Here is a 21,918-nt window from a genome sequence, read left to right on the forward strand (position 1 = left end):
AAACTGGACTTGTATTAAATTGTAACTTTGCTTGTATTGTATTTAAGCTTTAAAGCTCCGAATTCACTTGATACTTCATGTCCCGCGACTAAATAGTGAATGTTGCGAAAGTACCTACAGAAATATGTCTTTTTTTACCGTATTTTAAACCCCGACGCAAAAAGCGGGGAGTTATGTTTGACGCCAAAGTGAGTCTGTTCTGTCTGTGGCGTCGTAGCTCTCCAACGGTTGGGTCGATTTCAATACGGTTATTTTTAATTATTAAAAGTATTAATATAATAATGTGTTGTTGTTAATATGTATTAATATAAGCCTAGTAATAGTAAACACACCTCAAATTAATACGCCACAATAACTCTAGCTTGTAGCTATCACGTGTTTCAACGACCAGTTGGAATAACACGCAATAAAATGGGAAATTAAAACTACCGACATCTGGCGGTGCTAGTTTCGATTTATAATTATAGCATTATTAACGCCGCTTCAATATTATTGCGGCGATATGCGACGTAAGCGCCAGCCGCCACGAGGTACCTTTTGCCGTGGAACGTGACATAACTTTACTATAGGTATCGTATCTAGTTAATCTCTAATTCATTTCCCGAATCGCGCCGTTTGACTAATAATTATTACGCATAGGTCTCAATGTCAAATTTGTTTATTAAAGGAAAATTGAAAAATTCACATTACAAAATTAATACGCCACAATAACTTTAGCTTGTAGCTGTCACGTGTTTCAACGACCAGTTGGGATAACACGCAATAAAATGGGAAATTAAAACTACCGACATCTGGCGGTGCTAGTTTCGATTTATAATTATAGCACTTAATGTTTTGCGTGTCCATTACCAGGGGCGAAATTCGACACGTACAACTGTCAGATTTCGCATCCATGTCAAATCAACAGTTGATTTTATTGCATACTGAGTGTTGATTCCATCAACGGTGGATAATATCATTTGGTACAACCAAAACCATCCAAAACTCAACTCTAAACTAAGGGTGGTTCGGTTTGGTTTGCTTGTCACCCTAACTGTGGATTGTTAATGTCAAATTTTGACATTGTACGTATTCGAGAACTTATGATTTTTCCCACATCAACGGGAGATCAACACGATACGTCAAACGTCGCTTGTCGAATACCACCCCTGTTCTCTTCGAACACTAATTTTTACTAATATTATTCATGAAGCGATGAAGCGACTTTCATTCCGGAGGTCGCGGGTTCAAACCCCGGCTCGTACCAATGAGTTTTTCGAAACTTAATACTCTAATAATAATAAGCCCGCAGCTTGTGGCGAGCTGTTGGGGAGTAACGACAACGACCCCACGGACCCGAGTGCTCCCGAGAGTCGGTCAGGGTCTCCGTCTCCGGTGTGTCTTCGTCGGCCGGAGTGGACCCCACAAGGGGACCCGCAGGACTCTCAGCTCTGGCTTGCCTTCATTGGCCGTACCGGAATAATCCCAATAAGGCCTAGTTTCCCCTCTGGATTGGAAGGTCAGCTGGCAGTCGCTTTCGTAAAAACTGTAGCTGTTTTTTTTTATCTGGTTTATAAAAGTGTCAAAAGAATGTCTTCATATTATATTGTTATTTAACATCATAGTTGTATTTCCACATTCCCATATTGACAAAGTGATATGTATGTTTAAAATTTTTTATGACTTTCGTTCTAGTTAAATATAAGTCAAATATGCACCTTGAACATCTGGGCTGAATGTCAAAAAACAAAATCGTAAAATGCTAAATGGTTAAATTTTATGAATGAATAAAGTTCCGTTTAAAAGACCACTCATAAAAAATTGTATCGAATGAGCAAATGACGTGTTCTACATAATTGGATTATAGAAATGTTGGTTAAAAAAAAACCATATTTTAGGAACTATGTATCCACAGAAACGAAGATTTTTTTTAATCCTAATCCTTTTAACTGGCCTGAAAAAGCTCAACAACGGGAGTCATGGAAATCAAGGGGAGAGGTCTTTGCCCAGCAGTGGGATACTATAACAGGCTACATATTAAAAAAAAATCCTATATACTATTTTCTAGTTTCTCTACTCTACTTTAGGTGCTTTAGGTCAAAAAAATATTATAAAACACATATTACGTCCAGTATTATACACTTAAGAGTATTTCATAACCGGAGCCGCCTTTAAGAGCTTACCCCTCTGCCGAAAACCTTACACAATTGTGCAAACTTTTGTATGGACTGACGTTTACCTGACATGGCTATTTGTATTCTCATTATTTCGAGTTTTTGTTTAGTTGTCTTGTATAATCTAAGAGCATTTAGTAACTATATTAGACGCCTTGGCTGTCATTTTTCTGTAAAAAACAGATTTTTGCGGAGGAGTGGCACGTCAAATGTATGGCTATTTCTACATGATTCGTACGTACCTACAAAATTTGTACCTATATCCAAAATTTAAGAATAAATCCTTATGTGCATTTCTATTTAACTAGCAAAGTGTAAACCTAAACAACATGTTCAGTGTTCATGACTGACAACAACTGGCAATTTTACCCTGTGAACGGTAATGTATATCGAATGAACGCCCGATTTACCACCGTTTAGATCGTCTTGCCCCGCTTCTGTCGAATTATTCCTCATTGTCGGCAGATTGGCGCGCGCCCAACAACGCTTTTACGATCATCCACATTTTTATAGTTTCCTCAATATAAATGTACAAATAGTGTGAGGGGGCAGGTAGAGGAGCCTCACAGGGATGATGGGAATGAAAAGGCAGGATCCAGAGCGATGAGGGGTATTTATTATTTAAATAAAAAGGCACCTGTAACAATACAGGTTACGTGTTAACAGATAGGTATGTATAAAAATACTTTCGTAATTCAGAAGGTTAGAAATCAAATAACTTACAATATGTGCCTTGGTGATGATGTAGATATATATCTGGAAGGGCCACAAAACGAGCACTATACTGAACTGCACGCACTTATGAATTATTACGTTTACTAATAAAAATCACACTTAAACGGTCGTGTTTAGAAACTTGGGAAGTACAGTCCGTTAGATAAAATGATGTTTATCGATCAAAGTATGTGATCGAACTGAAAATAAAAATCATTGAATGGAATTTGGAATAGGATTTGAATTTCAAAAAGGAATTTAGAATTTGTATGGTGCCAGAAATAGTATGAAGGTCGATAGTGTAACGCTTCGTTACACGCACCGTTACAAATAGAATGGCCGTTTAGACGCCTGTCACGCTGCTGTGGTTGATTCTCTATGATTTATTGTGGTTTGTAGTGACAATACATGACGGGAATTAGAAAGCTTTTAGCTAATGTTTGGAGTTGTTTGTTCGGGTTTTTCTGATGCCGCTTTATTGGTTTGTGGTCTTAGAGTATTCAGTAAATGGAGACGTCTTGGCTGTCATTTTCTGTACAAAATAGTCTGCCAATTGATGCGGGGAGAGGACGTCAAATGTATTGCTATTTCTACGAGATTTGTACGTAACGTACAAAAGTTGGCACAATTGTGCAAGGTTTTCGGCAGAGGGGTAAATTCTTCAAGGCGACTCCATTTATTAAATGCTCTGTTATTGTAAATAAGCGCTCCGGAGATTCTATAAGTATATTACTCAATTTACACGAAAAATGTATACCCAGATATTTCTGCTAATAGAAATAAATGGTGTGTTAGTGTATTTACTACGCTTGTAACTATATAGGGAAACCCCATCATAACTAACATACTGCGCAGAAGTTATTTATTAAAATCCCAAATGGCACAAGCGTTTTCCAACTGATGCGCTTTCCTTTACATCTTAAAACTAGACGGTCGTATGTGCCTTACATTCTTACAATACATTCCACCCTACTTCCCTCCAGTACGTATGACTGTTCTCAGAACCGATAGGTTGTAAGTGTCATGTGTGTGAGTGATACTTACGACGTTCTGAATTGGGGTTTTCATTATGTTATACAATGAACAGTGTGGCAGGTGCAGACCTACCGCTGATTTTCTGGTTAGTTGGGCTTCGTAATGACGTTTTCTCTATCGAAATGTCCCAGTAAATTATTGTAATTTAACATTGAGTTTAATAGAGGTACATCGTAACAAACACATATATAGCCTCGTAGATGTAGATGTAGATGTAGTGTAGGGACGCCTGGCCGGAAGCAGGCGGGCTGTCGATCGCGTGCCGCGTTCATTCAGCCCGATTCCCTGGAGTCGGAGCTTCAGGTTACTGTCCCGGCGGCATTCCCTCACCATTCTCCTCAAATCTTCTTGTTTTCCTGCAGAACAGAAGGACATCTTTGAGTTCGACGTCCTTTAGTTCGTTCTCTTTTAGTGTGTCTTTGCCGAATGTATTATATCGCGGTGCCGCATACATAATACATTCCGCTAGTAGGTGTAAGCTAGTCTCCTCCTTACCACAGTGTGGACAGGAGGCATCTCTGCTTATCTCCATTATCTTAAGGTGTCTATTGAGAGTGTTATGACCTGTAATGATACCTGTCAGAAGTCTCAGACTGCTCTTACCTAGTTTCAGAAGATACCTGGTTCTCCTGTGATCTATGCCTTTGATCATCATCTTCGACTGTCTACATCCAGTTTCTTCTTCCCATTCTCTTTGTGCTTCCATCTCTTTTACCTTCTCTATGACTCCCTTCGTGACGTCCGCCGACATAGGTAGAGCCGGTTCCGGACCAATGTGTTCCGTTTCCGCCCCCATCCTTGCCATCTCGTCCGCTTTCTCGTTACCCGTCACTCCTTGGTGTCCTGGTACCCATGCCACCGTGACGCTTCTTCGTTTGCCTATCGAGTTGAGCTCCTCCCGACATTCTCTCACAAGGGAGGAGGTAACCGATGTTTTCTTTAGTGCCTTCAGTGCTGCTTGGCTATCGGTATATATTACAACAGCACCTTCTTGCTGCACACTCTCTTTAATTATGTGTGCACAGCGCGCTATTGCACATACCTCTGCTTGAAATACGCTAGCATACCTACCCAACGGTATTGATACCTTCTCTCCCAGTTTAGGGATTACTATGCCTGCTCCTGCTAGTTTCGTTGAGCTTCTTCTAGAGCCATCCGTAAAACAGATAGTCGTCGGGTGACTGACTTCTACCTTCCAGTTGTCTCTCTCTCCTATATGTATCCTGTACTTCTTGTCAAATATCTCCTGCCTTTTTATAAGGTCGTTATTGGCCATCAGCATCTCAAATTTTGATAGCGCCTCTTTTTGTATCAGCGCGTGTCTCTTGTCCACACAGCTTCCTCTCCATTCCTTGCATGCTTTCATTCTATACCACTGTTCGGTGGCTCTTTTCTCTACCTCTATCCAGAGTGGCTTCAGGCCTAGCATTACCTCCAATGCATGTGTCGGGGTCGTTCTCATGGCCCCTGTCATCATGAGGCACGCTAATCTCTGTACTTTGGTTAGGTCTTTTTGGTATTCTTTAATACGGGCCCTGTGCCACCATATCACTGCCCCGTATAGCACCCTGGGAAGTATCACCGCCTTGTAGATCCAGTGGATCATACCTGGCTTCAGTCCCCAGTTCTTCCCCACTGCCCTTTTGCATTGACACAGTGTTCTTATGGCTTTTGCCGTCTGTTCTTTGATGTGAGTTTTGTATCTGAGTGTACTGTCTAGAGTCACTCCCAGATATTTCAGCTCGTTCACCATTTCTATTTCTATGCCTTGTATCTCTAAGGGTCTCATCTCCTTTATTCTCTTATTAGTGAATAGCACTAGCTTTGTTTTCGACGGATTGAGATCCAGTCCTCTCTCTCTACACCACCTCAGTACCTGTCTGAGGCCTTTTGCCATTATATCTCTTATGACGCTAAGAACCGCCCCTCTCACTAGTAGCACTCCGTCATCAGAGTAGGCCTGCATATACATACCCCCTCTGTTGAGCTCCTTCACCATTGAGTCAAGAAGTAGGCACCACATCAGGGGGGACAGACATCCCCCTTGTGGGAAGCCTCTTCTTGGACTAATCTTCTTTGATACTCCTCCTAGCTCCGCCGTTATGGATCTGCCTTTTAGCATTTTTCCTATCCATTTTGCTATTGTCGGTCGGATGCCCTCTCTCCTCAGGCTTTCTTCTACGGCGTCGAAAGTAGCCTTATCAAAGGCCCCCTCTACGTCGAAGAAGCAGCCTAGTGCATATTGTTTTGTGTCTAATGCTCTTTCCACCCTTACCGTTAGGTTGTGTAGGGCTGTCTCCGTTGATTTTCCTGCCATGTAAGCGTGCTGATTCCCGTGTAGGGGGCATCCGCTGCTTTCCACTTTCTCTCTTATGTGCTTATCTATTACCTTCTCTAAAGCCTTTAGCACAAACGACGACAGACTTATGCTTCTAAATGATTTCGCCTCTTGGTACGATTTCTTCCCCGGTTTAGGCAGGAAGACCGCCCTTACCTCTCTCCATACCCTTGGAATATAGCTTAGGGCTATACTTGCCCTGTATAATTCCACCAGATTCTCCTTTATGTATCTATATCCTTTCTGCAGTAGTGCCGGTAGGATTCCGTCAGGGCCCGCAGCCTTGAAGGACGCAAAGGAGTTGATCGCCCATTCAACCCTCTCCTCCTCCACCACCTCCAATGCCGCCGCCCAGTCGGACTCCTCCTGCCCTTCCTGTTTACTTATTTCTGTCACCTCTACACAGTTCGGAAAATGTGATTTCAGCATGACGCTTAATATCTCTTCCGGTTCCGTAACCAGGTCTCCATTTATTCTCAAACTACCCAGTTGGCAGCCTCGTAAGAGCCAATCCTATTTGTGCGGCTTTGAATTTGTAACTTTTATTTGTAAAAATCTCTCATTGAAAAACTCAAATTGAATTTGTAACAAGTACGCCAGGACTTACGATGATGGCTACCCCTAGCTGTAGACAAATGAGATAAAATGCATCAAGATACTTATTCGTATTCAGCAGATTTTCTATTCGGCCCATCTCTAATTGTAATGTAATCTAGTTGTATTGTAAGTACTATTATATTATAAGTATACAGTATAATATGATTAAAGTACTGAAAAAACGCCATTAACCCAAATGAAAAAAACAGTTAAGTTGATTAGTCTAAGCTTTAGACTCCTTGCTTAGAATCAAGATGGCCATTCAAATAAAAGGTTACGGGACTCCCACGGAATACAAACACAAACAAACACATATATTTGCTAGAAAACTGTTTGTTTCTCTCTGTGAACCCACGCTTTGAGGTTTATTGAAATTGCCTTGTAAACAAATGACGGAAATAAACGTAGGTATACACAAAAGAAGTGAAAACGGGTCATTGTTTGATGTTGTCTTCAGTGACTTCACTTTGTTGAATTCTATGTATATGGAAGAGGGACTGCCCGTTCAATGTGTAAGTTTTTAGCCTTCTAAAGTGAAGTCTCTTACTAAGGTAGAAGTACTAGTGCTCGACGCTGCACTAGTATTCGACATGGGCACTTTATGTCAAAGTAATATGGGTTAAATTTGAACGGCGAAGATTTTTCTGTATTCAAATTTAATCCTTGTCACTTTGACATAAAGTGCCCATGTCGAATACTAGTGCTGCGTCGAGCACTAACTAGTACTTCTACCTGACAATAATTAATGAATTCTTCGTGCTCAGAGTCCTTATATACTTTACCAAAAATCAAAATGTTGTCTGGAAAACATCACTTTTTATTAGTAATAAGATCACCAATGTAGTTTTGAAAACTGATGAGAAAATTTTATTTTATTCAAAAGACTGCCAAATTGGATGCAAATATTGAGTTGGTCAGAAATCTTTTTTTTCACTGCTGGGCAAACGCCTCCCCTGTTTTTCACTTAAAATTAAATTTACATAATGAAAAGATGAAAATGTAGTTTAAAGTGAATGAGATGAACCAATGCGTTAAACTTTAAACCCTTACCCTTAAACTTTAAAGCATCGCAGACACTTCTGACCTGTTTTGGCAAAACCGCGTATCTAGATAGGGAATATCAAATAAGATACGCTGATTTTCCGTATCAGGGAAAAACTCCTTTGTTATATGACGCACCCCAAAAACGTATAGGTACTAAGTATATACAGTCGCCATCAGATATATAGGAGCGGCCAAGGCGCTCACAAATATCTGAGCACGCCTCTATACTCTGAAAATATAGGTACATTCAACTGTAAAAATATGGGTGTAGACAACATACTCAAAAATATGTCCCATAGTTCTTAATTCACTGACATAAGGGTTATGGGACATATTTTTGAGCTGATTTGTAGGTACACCCATATTTTTACAGTTGACTGGTACAGTACAGTAGGTAGGTACTACTGTTTAAAATTTTGTGAAATGACTAATGAGACAATACTTTTCCTACACTTAAACAAATAATACTTAGTTTTTTCCCTTCGACCTTTCGAGCACCTCGACGCTGGTCAACCGTGTGGACCCTTCCAAAAGAATGCGTCGGTGCTAAAATTGTCATAAAAATATAAATTAACTTCTGTTTTGAGGGAGATTGAGATCACTATCTAAAATTGCATAGCGCTCATGATCTTAAAATATCTACGGACCAGCAATAGCATATCTATTAATATGTTATATTATATGTACCCACTCAAAAATCTGGCGTTACTAAACGTATTAAGGTAAAAATAATGAAATTATAACGCATTAGACTCGTTCTAATCACTAAATATTATTATTTTAAGTCACAAAAACCTAAAATGTCAGTGTCAAAAAATAATACAAGCGCGCCCCTGTCCCGATAACGAGTGACAGCCCTACAAAGGCACCGAGACGCGCACAAAACCGACTGCCTTAATTTGATATAAGTCAATTTGGGCCAATTTAATTTTGTGCAGCGCACTATCAGCCGTCCCTTTCTTTCATGTGTCACTGTCTCATTTGGAACTCAATTTGCGGTTATTACAATACGTAATGTTTGGGAGGAGTGAGTCATATTTTTGTGGTGCTTGATTGGGGAACGAATATAGTAGTTATAACTATTTCTATGACCATTTGCCTGGTTACTTTTTGTAGTTAAATTAGTTTCATGCATTTATACATAGTTTTTACATCTTTGCATAATGTCATACAATTAAACTAAAGGCTCTCTATATTATTTATGATGTTCCAAGGCAAATGGTACCTTATGGCGGCTGGCAGTTACGTCGCATAGCGCCGCAATAATATTGGAGCGGCTCTAATAGCCTAAGCGCCAAACCTATAGCCTAAGCGCCTTTTATTCTAGTCTATTTTTATGAAAGTGCGATTAGGCACCGTAATCTACGCCGCAAAAGTAGTGGGCAAAAGTTAATGTCAAATAAAAGCGCAAACATTCCTTAAAAAAATTCCACAGTCACTTCATCATTATTAATGAAAGTAAAACACCGCACATATTAAATAAATCCACAATACAAAGGTATGAAATGATCTCGTAGCCAAAGTAATTTAAACTCTATGCATTATACTTTACGATCTAAATTAGAACGATTTAATTTTCAAGTTATAACATTTTAGTTGCGAAAATCTGATGCGCTATTGTTTTGATGATTAATCGCCATCGTGATTTTCGTGGTAATTATCGCAACCTCTTATCCCTAGCTACTGTTTTGATGACATCAACCTTATTTTAATTGGTGTTAGGTGCTTTTTGCAATAGCGTTATTGGAGTGATACGTGTTTGAGGAAAATAGCTTTCGTGCTTATTATAGTAAACGCGTAGCCAGTATTTTGATTAATCTAACCTTAATCTAAACAGTATTAGGTCTATTTTGCAATAACATTTAGGAATAATAAACGCGTTTGTCATTTTATGTGGTTAATAAGGTGTGTGATGGAATTTTAGCGATTCTCAGGTATATATAGGTACAAATAGATATACGATTGGTTAATTTAATCCTATCCTACAGAAAACAACAACAGCATCCTATAACAACAAAACATTACCCTTTTATCTTCGACAATGGCCTAAAATGTGTCGGCACCATACCTGTAAAAGAAGAAAAAAAAAACATTATACTTAAAATATTCATCAAAAAATAATGAGTGTACCAATATATTTATTTTATACCGGGTGTGGCCTGTAACACGAGCAAATAATTAAAACATAGATTGTACTCTTCAAACGGTGACACTCTAGTTCAACAACTTTTAAAAATTATGAAGTATTTAGACTCCCTATTTTTCATACAAAATAAATATTATCTTCAATGGACGCCATTGCCACGCCATATCATTGTGATTGACGTTGCTTGTCACGCCTTAAACATAACAAAATTCGCAATACATTGCGTCTTGGAAAAAACTTTAGAGTGTATTAAAAATGAAACCACAAGTTATTTTTAAAAGTCGCTGAACAAATGTTGGTCAGTATGAGGAGTACAGCCTACAGTTTAATTTTTTGCTCATATTACAGGCCACACCCGGTATACAATAAACTGAATTGAAAGAGAACTTTAATACCTAGTTCTTACTCATTCACAACTTAAGTCTACATTTGTTAACATCAAGAATCATTGAACTCAAATACAGTAACCATGAAAGCATTACAGACATTTTTTTCGCTTTAAAAAATGGAGCAAGGCGCAAAGTAGAAACACTGTATCTTTGGCGCCGACTGTATATTCGTAGCAGACTACAAAATATACGTTGAAATAGGAGATGAGAACAAAATGCCGCCTGAACTGCGATTCACAACGCTTCAGTAGGCTGACGGTTGTGGACGGTTGTTGCTTCGGATTACAGATGTGGCATAATTATTTTCCATCGTATTTTCACGGAAACGTCCGAGCGTGTCTTGCTGTGATATAGCAGTTAGTCTCGGTACAAAAAGTACAGATGTTGACTGTAGTAGCATGACAACTTCGAACGTTTCCGAGAAAATACGATGGAAAACAATTATGCACTACATCTGTAAATAAACATCCAAAATTATCAGTATTATCACTCCCTAAACAATTTTCCCCATAGGCCCATTATTTCATTTGGGTGTATCGTCCTAATGAAACTATATGTATTTGGAAAACGTTGCTTTGCATGATTCTGAATTAAGTTGGTTAATATAAGTTGATTGGAAATACAATTACAGGCAATTTTTCCCGAAGTGACAGTACACCATATATAAGGTCGTCTCTTGTAATATTACGAATTTCAAAACAAATAAAGCATATTATAAAAGTAAGACAAGCAATGTAGTACTCGCAGTCACTCACAGTCTTTATTTGCACTATAGCTAATACTACTAACTAATTTTGTATGAGATTTGAGGACGCAAGCATTTAAGTCCACGTTTTACCCCTACAATTTAGACTGTCGGTATTTTTACTCAAGTACCTATCTAATTAACATAATAAGAGTAGGGTGCACTTAGGTGGGGCTATTTTTCACAAAAAATATGACAATAACGCCCATATGTGACCTGTCCTTTGCAAACACTTCTGCACCTTGGTACGCGGTAGGAACGAAACCCAGCTGATTGGCGATCTCATTAAACTCAGGAAGAAGCCTCGACGTTTACCTCCTCCTCTACTCCTTTACGAAAAGTCCTATATTCATCACCATCGTACATACAGCAACAGTTTTAACAGACCACCCGTCAATCTTATGTCTCTGCAAATAAGGTTGACGTTCAGTCAATAAACAGTGTCGACGATGATGTAAACTTACGTCCTTTTGGAAAGGGTACGTCCCTGTCTTAGTACGAAAGCTTTTTTCATTCCACAAATAAAAAGGTCTGAAAATATTTATTTGCGTAAGGTATCGGGATGATGGACTCGATTCGAGAGGGAAGTTTTGAATTTAATTTGCTTTTGGGGGAGAATTACGGTGTTTCAATTGTTTGAATTGTAATACTTATTAATGCAAAAGGTATTTGAGGAGCGACCCCTTTTTAGTCTCGGTTCGTGTCAATTTTGTGAGTGACAGATATTTAAGAAAGATGAGGATACAAGGTTTCTTTTTACTTTTTTGTGTTACTAGTACTTTAATTCATTAACGAGTCAGACTTCTATTTCTTTAAAGAGTTATTTTACACCAAAAAAAGGAGTACGAAGGCAGGATATTTCTGATATTGTTACCAAAATTAGTCATTTATCCAAAACTACCCTGACGGGTACACGTGATATTTTTCAGTAACCTCTATAATTATAAAATAAGGGTGACAGCTGGCAACTACAGTTGCCAAAAGCATGTGAGTGGCTACAGTATCTACTAGATTGCGTAATCACTAATCAGAGATTAAGCCAATAGGCAACTAAAATTCAACCTATCTAATGGGTCCATATTGGCTCATATACAATTCATTATTCGAATATTTCTAATAATACCGCTTTGTAGTCATAATCATCGTTTCTCCGAAACTTGTTACTCATATATTTTTTTAATAGTTTTTTGTGCTACTACCTACATTATTCATAACGATACATAATCCGTTTTTTTTTTACTCATAATATTGTCACTGAGAATGTATCTGTGCCCATAATGTTATTTGTAAGAATTTCTCGAAGACTAAGGCGAGCATTTGCTCTCGCTACGCTCGCTCACTGTGAGGGTCACAGGATTTCGGTTCTGTGAGGTTCTTACCTAACCTAACCCACCATTCTGACAGCATTTCGGTTCTGTGAGGGTCGCAGTTCTAACCTAACCTAACCCACCTTTCCGGCAGCATTTCGGTTCTGTGAGGGTCGCAGTTCTAACCTAACCTAACCCACCATTCTGGCAGCATTTCGGTTCTGTGAGGGTCGCAGTTCTAACCTAACCTAACCCACCTTTCTGGCAGCATTTCGGTTCTGTGGGGGTCGCAGTTCTAACCTAACCTAACCCACCATTCTGGCAGCATTTCGGTTCTGTGAGGGTCGCAGTTCTAACCTAACCCACCTGTCTGGCAGCATTTCGGTTCTGTGGGGGTCACAGTTCTAACCTAACCTAACCCACCTTTCTGGCAGCATTTCGGTTCTGTGAGGGTCGCAGTTCTAACCTAACCTAACCCACCTGTCTGGCAGCATTTCGGTTCTGTGAGGGTTACAGTTCTAACCTAACCTAACCCACCCTTCTGGCAGCATTTCGGTTCTGTGAGGGTCGCAGTTCTAACCTAAACTAACCCACCTTTCTGGCAGCATTTCGATTCTTTGAGGGTCGCAGTTCTAACCTAACCTAACCCACCTTTCTGGGAGCATTTCGGTTGTGTGAGGGTCGCAGTTCTAACCTAAACTAACCCACCTTTCTGGCAGCATTAAAATGAGGTTAATTAGAGGTTAAAACCTGACTTGACCTACAGGTGCATTCTGTTATAAATAAAATCAAATATGTCAAAATCGACATGTCGAGTAATAATATATGCATAAATTTTAGTAATAGAGATATTTATGTAGAATGACATTATGAATATAATAAATTCGAAGTTCCAATGAGTATTGTTTAAAATGAAAATGTACAATGATCATTAGGATGTAAAATTATATGAGATACATTTTCGGAGTTTCAATAATCGAATTTGCAATTTTATATGAACTTTGGCGCACCCCTATCTAATACTAGAATGTCAATCCGTAAAACACAGTAAATATTTTGGTTAAACCGGTTAAATGATGGAACGCGAACTAAAAGACTACGGTCTCTTTAAGACATAACTATTCAGATAAATACCAGGGTAGAGTTACATAGTTTTCTTTAGTGGAAACGTCGGCGTATGAAAGAAAAACAAGTATATTCTCTGAAAATTTTCCCACGGCTGGTTGGCGGTCCTATAAGATACCTACATATTCCAGAATCGCAAATTTTGATTGCCATTTTATTTACCCTGATTAGGTCAGATGTGCTCTCAATTTCGCTCCATCCGTTTATATCGTCTCGTTTTTCCTTGATTTATTCAATCCCTCTCCGTGCTCACCGTTCCGTTTGGGAATGTGTTTTGACACTCAATTTATTTGTGAAACAACACCACAGTGTAAGTAAACAGTATGGTGACAAGATGACATGTGAAAAGAGCTTTAAGACCACTGATACAGGGAAAACTCCAGCAGCAGGATAGATCCAGACAAAGTGAAGGTAAGTATAGGTACTCTGCACAGACAGGACTCAACGCTAAGTGCGACAAGCTAAAGGCAGCGGAACACCTCTGAAATAACCTCACAGACTCTAATCTAACAAGATTAGCAAAAAAAAATACTGACGCACAGGTATGATTCGTTAATCAGTCATCAGAGAAAACGCTCAATGGCAGTGAAAACCCACATGTCAAAACTATAAAGTATCAAAATTATCAAATACATTTTAAAGGTACACAGCTGCAACCATCAAGAGGCTACGGATAACTGGTAGGCCGGAAAATTGTCACGGTCATGGTATTTTTTAAATATGACATAATATAGCTGTGTTTCATTCACTTGACTTTTTGACATAACTGAGGATTTTCGTTGTCTCAAAATGCTCATAATTAATGTCATTAACAGGTCTAACGCGATTAAATTTTATTACGTTACCTTTTTTCCGACGTTTCAGCCAAATTAGTTTAATTAGGGCCCCCCCCACATCTGGCGTCTTTCGAGCGTCGGCGTCTACAATTCTATGGCCGACGTCGACGCAACGTCGACGCAGCGTCGACGCAACGTCGACGCAGCGTCGACGCAACTGCGCAGCGACGTCATTTTCCATAGCGCTGGACCGACGCCGACAGACGCCGACGCTCGAAAGACGCCAGATGTGGGGGGGCCCTTATATGTACAAAACGCGAGAGTTTAAAGTGTTATATCTCAGAATACTGTTCAAATATACTGTGACGCGCTCTTTCTTAATTCACAAGTCACGTAAATAGACGAAACGTAACACACACGTCCATAATAATTTACAACTCGAAAATATGTCATCACGCCGCTTCATGAGAATTATTGAATTTTCCAGCTATTTTGCTAGAAGAGCTTTATGTTTTTTTAAAACTTTAAAATGCCGTTACCAATTAGTTTATTTAGAATTTAGGTCGCTAAAATGATGGTCTATTCCTAAACGATATTTTTAAGTCATTCTCCAGGCCCGTTATACTATGAATATGTAGTAAGGTAATGTAAAGGCCGTGTGATGAAATTCATTCATGTCTCTCATACAATTTTATATTTGAAAACAGAAGGCTCTTGTTTGAAGCTTGGTTCGTAGCAACGTTGGTTTTCGATGAAGGATATCGCGAGGAAAAAAATATCTATAAGAAATTAACCCACTCCTAAAGAGTTTTAAGATTATATTTTATAAACTACGTCATAAACCAAAATGCAAAAACGCGGCGATGACGTCAGTTTCTTAAATGTAGGAACATAATTGTATTATTTCCAGTTTCTTTCATTAAAAAATTAATAATAGAAAAAAAGCGCAAAACTCGATTTTAATGTCAACAATTACTACAAAATAATTTATTGCCACATTCAAATATCGTAAAAATTTACGTTTTTACAGAATCAAATATGTTTGATTATATGCGTTACGACGCGCCGCAACGCTAACGTTGTTTATTACATTCAAATCTAATTTAATAACACGCCTCATCTCTCACAATGTCCATTCAAATATCAAATGCATTTGCAAATCAAGATCATGATTTATCAGCTTTGTTGCCAAATTATATCATTCGGTGTTCGGATTTTAGAATTTGTTAACGTTTTGATATGGTTAATGATATATACTCTTGATATGATTTACAGTGCATGACCCACTTATCGATAGCAAAACGATCATAAATTAATTCATAATGCAATCAGCGCGAGCGATCGTAGATATTAAATCAGTTTCAAAACCTTAACAAGTAAAAAAATCGTAGTAATTTTCTAGTATTCATATCCATTAACATAACTGACAGGAAAACCCCTTCATTTGATTAATCTTTTCGATAAGGTAACCGTATCTGGTCACCCAAATGATAGTTACCCTATCATTGTGTTAGCCTATCGATACTTTTAGTGTATGGCTTTGAAGTAGAGCCAAAAGCTTTACGCCTTACCACTTATTACCTTTTAATAATGTCACCCTTTCCCGTTTCACTAGTTTTGTTAATTATTAAGGGTTTTGGATATGGTAAGCGCTTACCCAATATTAACTTAATTGATTTGGTTACCCTTTTGTTCGGGACAGGTAAGTTGAGTAAGTTGACGATATGATTTTAGAACTTATACAGTAACAATTCTCTTCAATATCCCTTTATATGTAACCGCTTTCGGTCCCTGAATAAATGTGTTTTTTAATTAAATGACTGTGCAGCAATATTTGGTGGGGTGGATACCAAAATAGAAAAAGTCCTGCATTACTTAGTACCAATTTTGTACTAAAATGACAGATCTGTCGGACAAATTGGAGCAGAACAGGACTGTCATTTTGGCATCTAGTACCTATATAAAGACAAAATATAATTTAGCACAAGAGCACAAAGTTACAATTTATCCACCAGTTGGGATTACCCACCTACGCCATTACTGTCCTCTGGACCGGAATATTTTTTCCAAGTATCTCTATATTTCACTTTTATGTTTCTATTGGCGGAGTCCGTGACAGCTATGAATGAATTCTATTCTGTGTAACTTTCATTTATTGTTATTTCGTGTAATAAAAATATATTGAATAATATTACGAAAATATCACCCAGTATGGAAATCACACTACACTAGACATATAAGTTATAATATGTCTTATTACTGATCGCGACACGTGGTAAGATGTAGTGATCCAACCTGATGAAAATGATTGAAAATGAACCTGATAACAGCGATTTTTTACTCATCAAATACCTTGTGATTGTCAGTAAAATGATTGGCCATCATGGGGAAAAATCAGTGGTAACCACTGATTTTTCCCCATTAGTTACCATTGATGAAAGAAGGGGAAAATAAAATAGGTCTCCTATAATCTTCAAGAGCATTAGGTAAGCGATGTGACTCCACAATCCTCTCTAATCGTACACAGTCGTGACAATTCCAATCAGATGATTCGTAAGAATAGAGGAGGAATCAAGGAAGCAATCTCCTTGCTCGGTCGCGCGAACGCAGGCGTTATTCTTGAACGTGCCATTGATGTATCAGAATTATATTGAAACGCAATGCCATTGCCAGGAATAGAAGTATGTTGGTTTAAACTACTGCGAGACATACCAAAAATTGGCTTCTTATTTTTGGAAATGTAGAGTAGCGTTAGATAAGCGAACCTGGGCCTAAATCATCCCTAATCGTACACGGTCATGACAATTCCAATCAGAAGATACGTAAGAATAGAAGACAAATCCAGGAAGCAATCTCCTTGTTCGGTCGCGCGAACGCAGGCGTTATTCTTGAACGTGCCATTGATGTATCAGAATTATATTGAAACGCAATGTGATTGCCAGGAATAGAAGTATGTTGGTTTAAACTACTGCGAGACAGGCCAAAAATTGGCTTCTTACTTTTGGAAACATAGAGTAGCGTTAGATAAACGAAACTGGGCCTAAATCATCCCCAATCATACACGGTCATGACAATTCCAATCATATACGTAAGAATAGAAGACAAATCAAGGAAGCAATCTCCTTGGTCGGTGACGCGGATGGAGATGTTTTTGTCGAACTTGCGTTTGAGGTATCAGAATTATCTTGGTTAAAAAATTACAGAGATACCAAAAATCGGCTTCACACTTTTAGAAGTATTAAGCCTAGCGTTAGATAAGTGACACTGTTGGGCTTAAATTCTCAGTAACCGTACACGGACGCGACAATTCCACTCAGATGATTCGTTTTAAGAATAGAGGAGGAATCAAGGAAGCAATCTCCTTGTCAGTGACGCGGAAATGTTATTTTCGAACATTCTACCATATTAATTAAATTTATTTTGGGGTATTGGTCTCGAGCGGAATAGTACATTTTTTGAAATAGGATAAGAAACCTTAATTTTTAAATATTTCTTTACTATCCACTTTTTAAGACGTGTCCATGAAGGTGCGTCACACTGTGCGTTTCAAGTATTTTATTTCCTAGAAAGCCTAATTTAAACTCCTTTCCTAATATGTTAATTACATACTTTCCAGCACTTGCTCCAAAAGTATAGTAATTTAAAAAAAAGTCAACTTCGTTCAGATAACAAATTAGCCTTAAGTGTGAGCGTGACTGTTATTATATATGCGTTATTCAGTTGACATTACATTGGTATCGAATTTATATTTCCGAATTCGCCTGTGGAGCGTATTCTCAAAGCTAATTGGGCGAAAATTACTTTGTAAGTGAAAACGAAAGGCGAAGTTATTAAGGGTAATGGTAGTTTACCTTTAGCTTCGATTAAGGGGAATATTATGTTAAGGTGAGATGTGATAGAATTTTAATACAACTAACAAAGGGAAAGTAATGTTTTTCGAGTTTCTATTAATGATTTTGTGAGACTCTATTGTCAACTCTCAGAAGGCAAAGAAATAGTTGTTTTTTTTGCATGGGGGCAAAGTTGTTGTTTAACCCCTAGTGCTAATATTGATAACCGAGCACGCGAAAGATTTCAAAGATTCCAAAATTGAACCACGAGCGAAGCGAGTTGGAGAGCGCGCGCAGAGAGAAGGCACGAGGGTAAACAAACCTTACCTTGTTAGGTAAAAACAATTTTTACACGACACGATCGCGAAAAAAATAAAAATACTACGTTACTTACTAATCAAATCCAAATGAACTGTATTGAAAATTCTGTCCAATATTGAGGTACCTACAAAGCTATGCACAAAACATTACCGTAACAAAAATATTTTTTGACGCTCGATACATAGGTATAGTCAGTCCGCTTTTATAAGATCAAGTACGCCATAGTAAATCTATGGCGAACGGATAAAAAGCACTGATGATGAAAAAAAATTGATTCGGTAAGTATTTTTTTATTTATACCTTTACCTACCATGTTTACAATACTTGTAAGTATATTCGACTGCTGCTCCTATATAAATAACTTTACTATGTGGCAGGGGCTTTATCTGATAATGACACGACCCGAGTCATTAGTCAAATAAGTTACACATTTTCTTTGATACGAAAAAAGTTGTTCCGAGAAGAGATACTTACGAATGTATAAATTTATTTTTTCGTTTCCCCCTTTATCAGACCAGAGCAATTTGTTTTTTTTTAAACTCTGCAATAATTGCTGTTGGCTTTGTAAAATTTAATTAGACCAAATACCTACTTATTTTTTGTTTATTAGAAAATGTCTTAATTGTTGGCATTTTTCATACGATTTCTCACAAAACTCAACGCTATAATAAAATGCACCAATACGAGTATTTAGCTCAAGTGGCTTTTTGGCAAGCCTGGCAACCAGGTTCAATGAACTCATTTCTATCATTTGGCAAAAGCGACAACGCAAATTGATTAAGAAAACAATTTTCATACTATCGCAATATATCGCGGGACGTTCTATACAAAACAGACATTTATCAATGTCCGAGCCCACCAGTTTAAATCCTCAAAACTATACGTATTATGTAATATAAAAACGCCAAATGCTAATAACTGACTTTCACTAAACCTTATATCTACGAAATAAAGTTTATATTAGTTCACGCAATTTTTTTTCCATGGTCGGAGGCAGTTAAGACTTTTTTCTTTTGACGTGATAAGCGTCGCAAGCGCAGCTGTTCGAATTAATTTCGTCTACCGATTTTAAAAATGCGGAATGGTTTTGTTACTCTATAATTACATATCCGACGAAATGAGAACGGGTTTTTAATAATAAATGAGCGGTCGGCCGCTTCCGAATCGGTCATTGTGTCATCAAATTATCGCTCGATATTAGAATCGGATTGTATTAAATGTTTAATTTGGTATATGAACAGTTCCACTGTTTCGCTTACATTAGCCGGCCGCTTCTAATTTATAAAAACCTATATTTTCATCAATATGGAATAATTTTGGAATAATTAAATTCAATAAAATGTAAAAAGTTTAAAAATGTAGATTTGAAATCGTTTAACTATACAGTTTCGAACAATCGCATTGCCAATCCAATTAAGCTATCAAAGCTAGTTCTAAGAAATATTCAAACAATGCATATTTTCGAATTAGGGAACAAACATGCAAACTGCGTACTTCAGTAGTATGTGTCAAATAAAACATGAAAAGTTTAAACTGGAAACATGCTTAAAACGTACTTTTTCACAACGGCAGATAAAAACTGAAATTAATGTCATAATTATACATACTAAGAAAAAGTGACCAAGGCCTTTATTGGCTCCAGTGCCGCAAAAAAAAAATTCTTAAAATAATTTAATTCGTTCTAATACCTCTAATAGTACGGCAGAAAAAGTAATGAATTAGGATAATATACACTTATAACAAATTATCAAAAAAAAATGTTTAGATATAGGATCGAAAGTAAATATACACTCTCATAGCATCACTTACATTCCTCAATAGTAGATAAGAAATTATGTAAAGTAAATACTTAGGTACGTTGTTACTTTGCATAATTTCTTATCTTAACTCCTTAGATGCAATGTTTATTGAATGCATTCTTAATATTCTGTTTTACCAATGTTTTATGGTTTTGATCTTTTTATGATCATGCATTGACACTACTCACAGTGCCTCTGGTTTCCATACATTTTACTCGCACATATCAGCATGAGCAATTGTCAAGGTCAAAACAAAACAAGATAAAAACAGTAACAAATTGTTGAATCAGCCTTCATATAGATCAGTGGTTCTTAACCTAGGGGTAATTACCCCCGTGGGGGTAAAACTGGTATTTTACGGGGGTAATAAGCTAACCTAATATAACAATACAACAAACGTACACGTTTTAATTTTTATTACCATTGGGAGGAGGGGTAAAATCAGGTTCCCTAGTTAGTCATAGGGGTGACCGGACTGAAAAGGTTAAGAACCACTGATATAGATTATTCGCCAAAATGTATTCAATTACAACTATTAAGATAACATTAGATGCAACGCAAGTAGAACATCCAACATATGATCCATCATATCAAATAAAATTATACCTTAAGAATACAGAAATAGGGTCTATTGTGCCTTCTCGTTCACAACGAAGCTTTATGCACTAGATTAGGGATGTTACGTAAGGAGTATTTACGACATCCGCATATGAGGATGTTGATTTAACTTTATTCTAGAAACAACTTTTTATACAATTAATAAATGACAATCTTACTGTGAAATTCTTACGAGTAAATTTGACATAAGGTCAATGTGGCTTTAATTCCGTCATAGGGTCTATTCCGTCCACGAGCGTATATTTATTTGATTTTCAATCGTTAGGAAAAAAACATTTGCTTTTGATTGCTGAAACTAAAAGCAATCGCTGCTTTGTTGACGAAATTATCAATGTTGTTCGTTGATCGAGAAGATCGCTAGAAGACGGAATATCCCCTATGATGGAATTAGCCAGATTGACCTTAACTATTCAATGTTTTTACAGAATAATACTAATAATGTCGACGTCAGTCAATTGCTCAATGACAATAAAATTAGCTTAAATTTTAGGAGCTCTTTCCCATTGACTCCAGTGTTTGCTGGTATGGTTTTCTGCAGGATCCCGTTTGTAGTACACGTGCTAATAATATAGTAACATTCACACTAACATTCTGTTTGCGGGATACTGCACATATAGGTACTACTAAAACGGGATCCTGGAGAAAACCGTACCCGCAATAAACTAGATGTCAGTGGGCAAGAGGTCTAGGATGTTGTATTTGTTATGTTATGACTATTTCAAAGTGTTTGTTCCTAGGCCTAATTGAATAGAGAATATCTTTAATCTTAACGTAAATTTTCACTTTTCACTTTTACATTTTTAATAATGGAGTTTAGTGCTTATTTGCATTGACGTTATATACTTAATGAAAACGATTAAAAGCATCATGATATATTGAACAATACCGCTACTTACTCGTATGTGCAATTCAAATATCTTGTAGATAGTTATCTTATAAATAAATAAATTATTATCTAGGATAATATACATAATTGTGAAT

The 21,918-nt window shown here is 37.5% G+C and overlaps 1 protein-coding gene across 1 annotated transcript in view; it reads right to left on the bottom strand.

Annotated features, from left to right (window-relative positions):
• The window catches only part of LOC134666050 (polypyrimidine tract-binding protein 2), a 652,404-nt gene that overhangs the window by 434,968 nt on the left and 195,518 nt on the right, over positions 1–21,918 (bottom strand). The gene's annotated exons all lie outside the window — the stretch shown is intronic.

The sequence above is a fragment of the Cydia fagiglandana genome, chromosome 7, assembly GCF_963556715.1.
Source record: "Cydia fagiglandana chromosome 7, ilCydFagi1.1, whole genome shotgun sequence".
Lineage (NCBI taxonomy): Eukaryota > Metazoa > Arthropoda > Insecta > Lepidoptera > Tortricidae > Cydia > Cydia fagiglandana.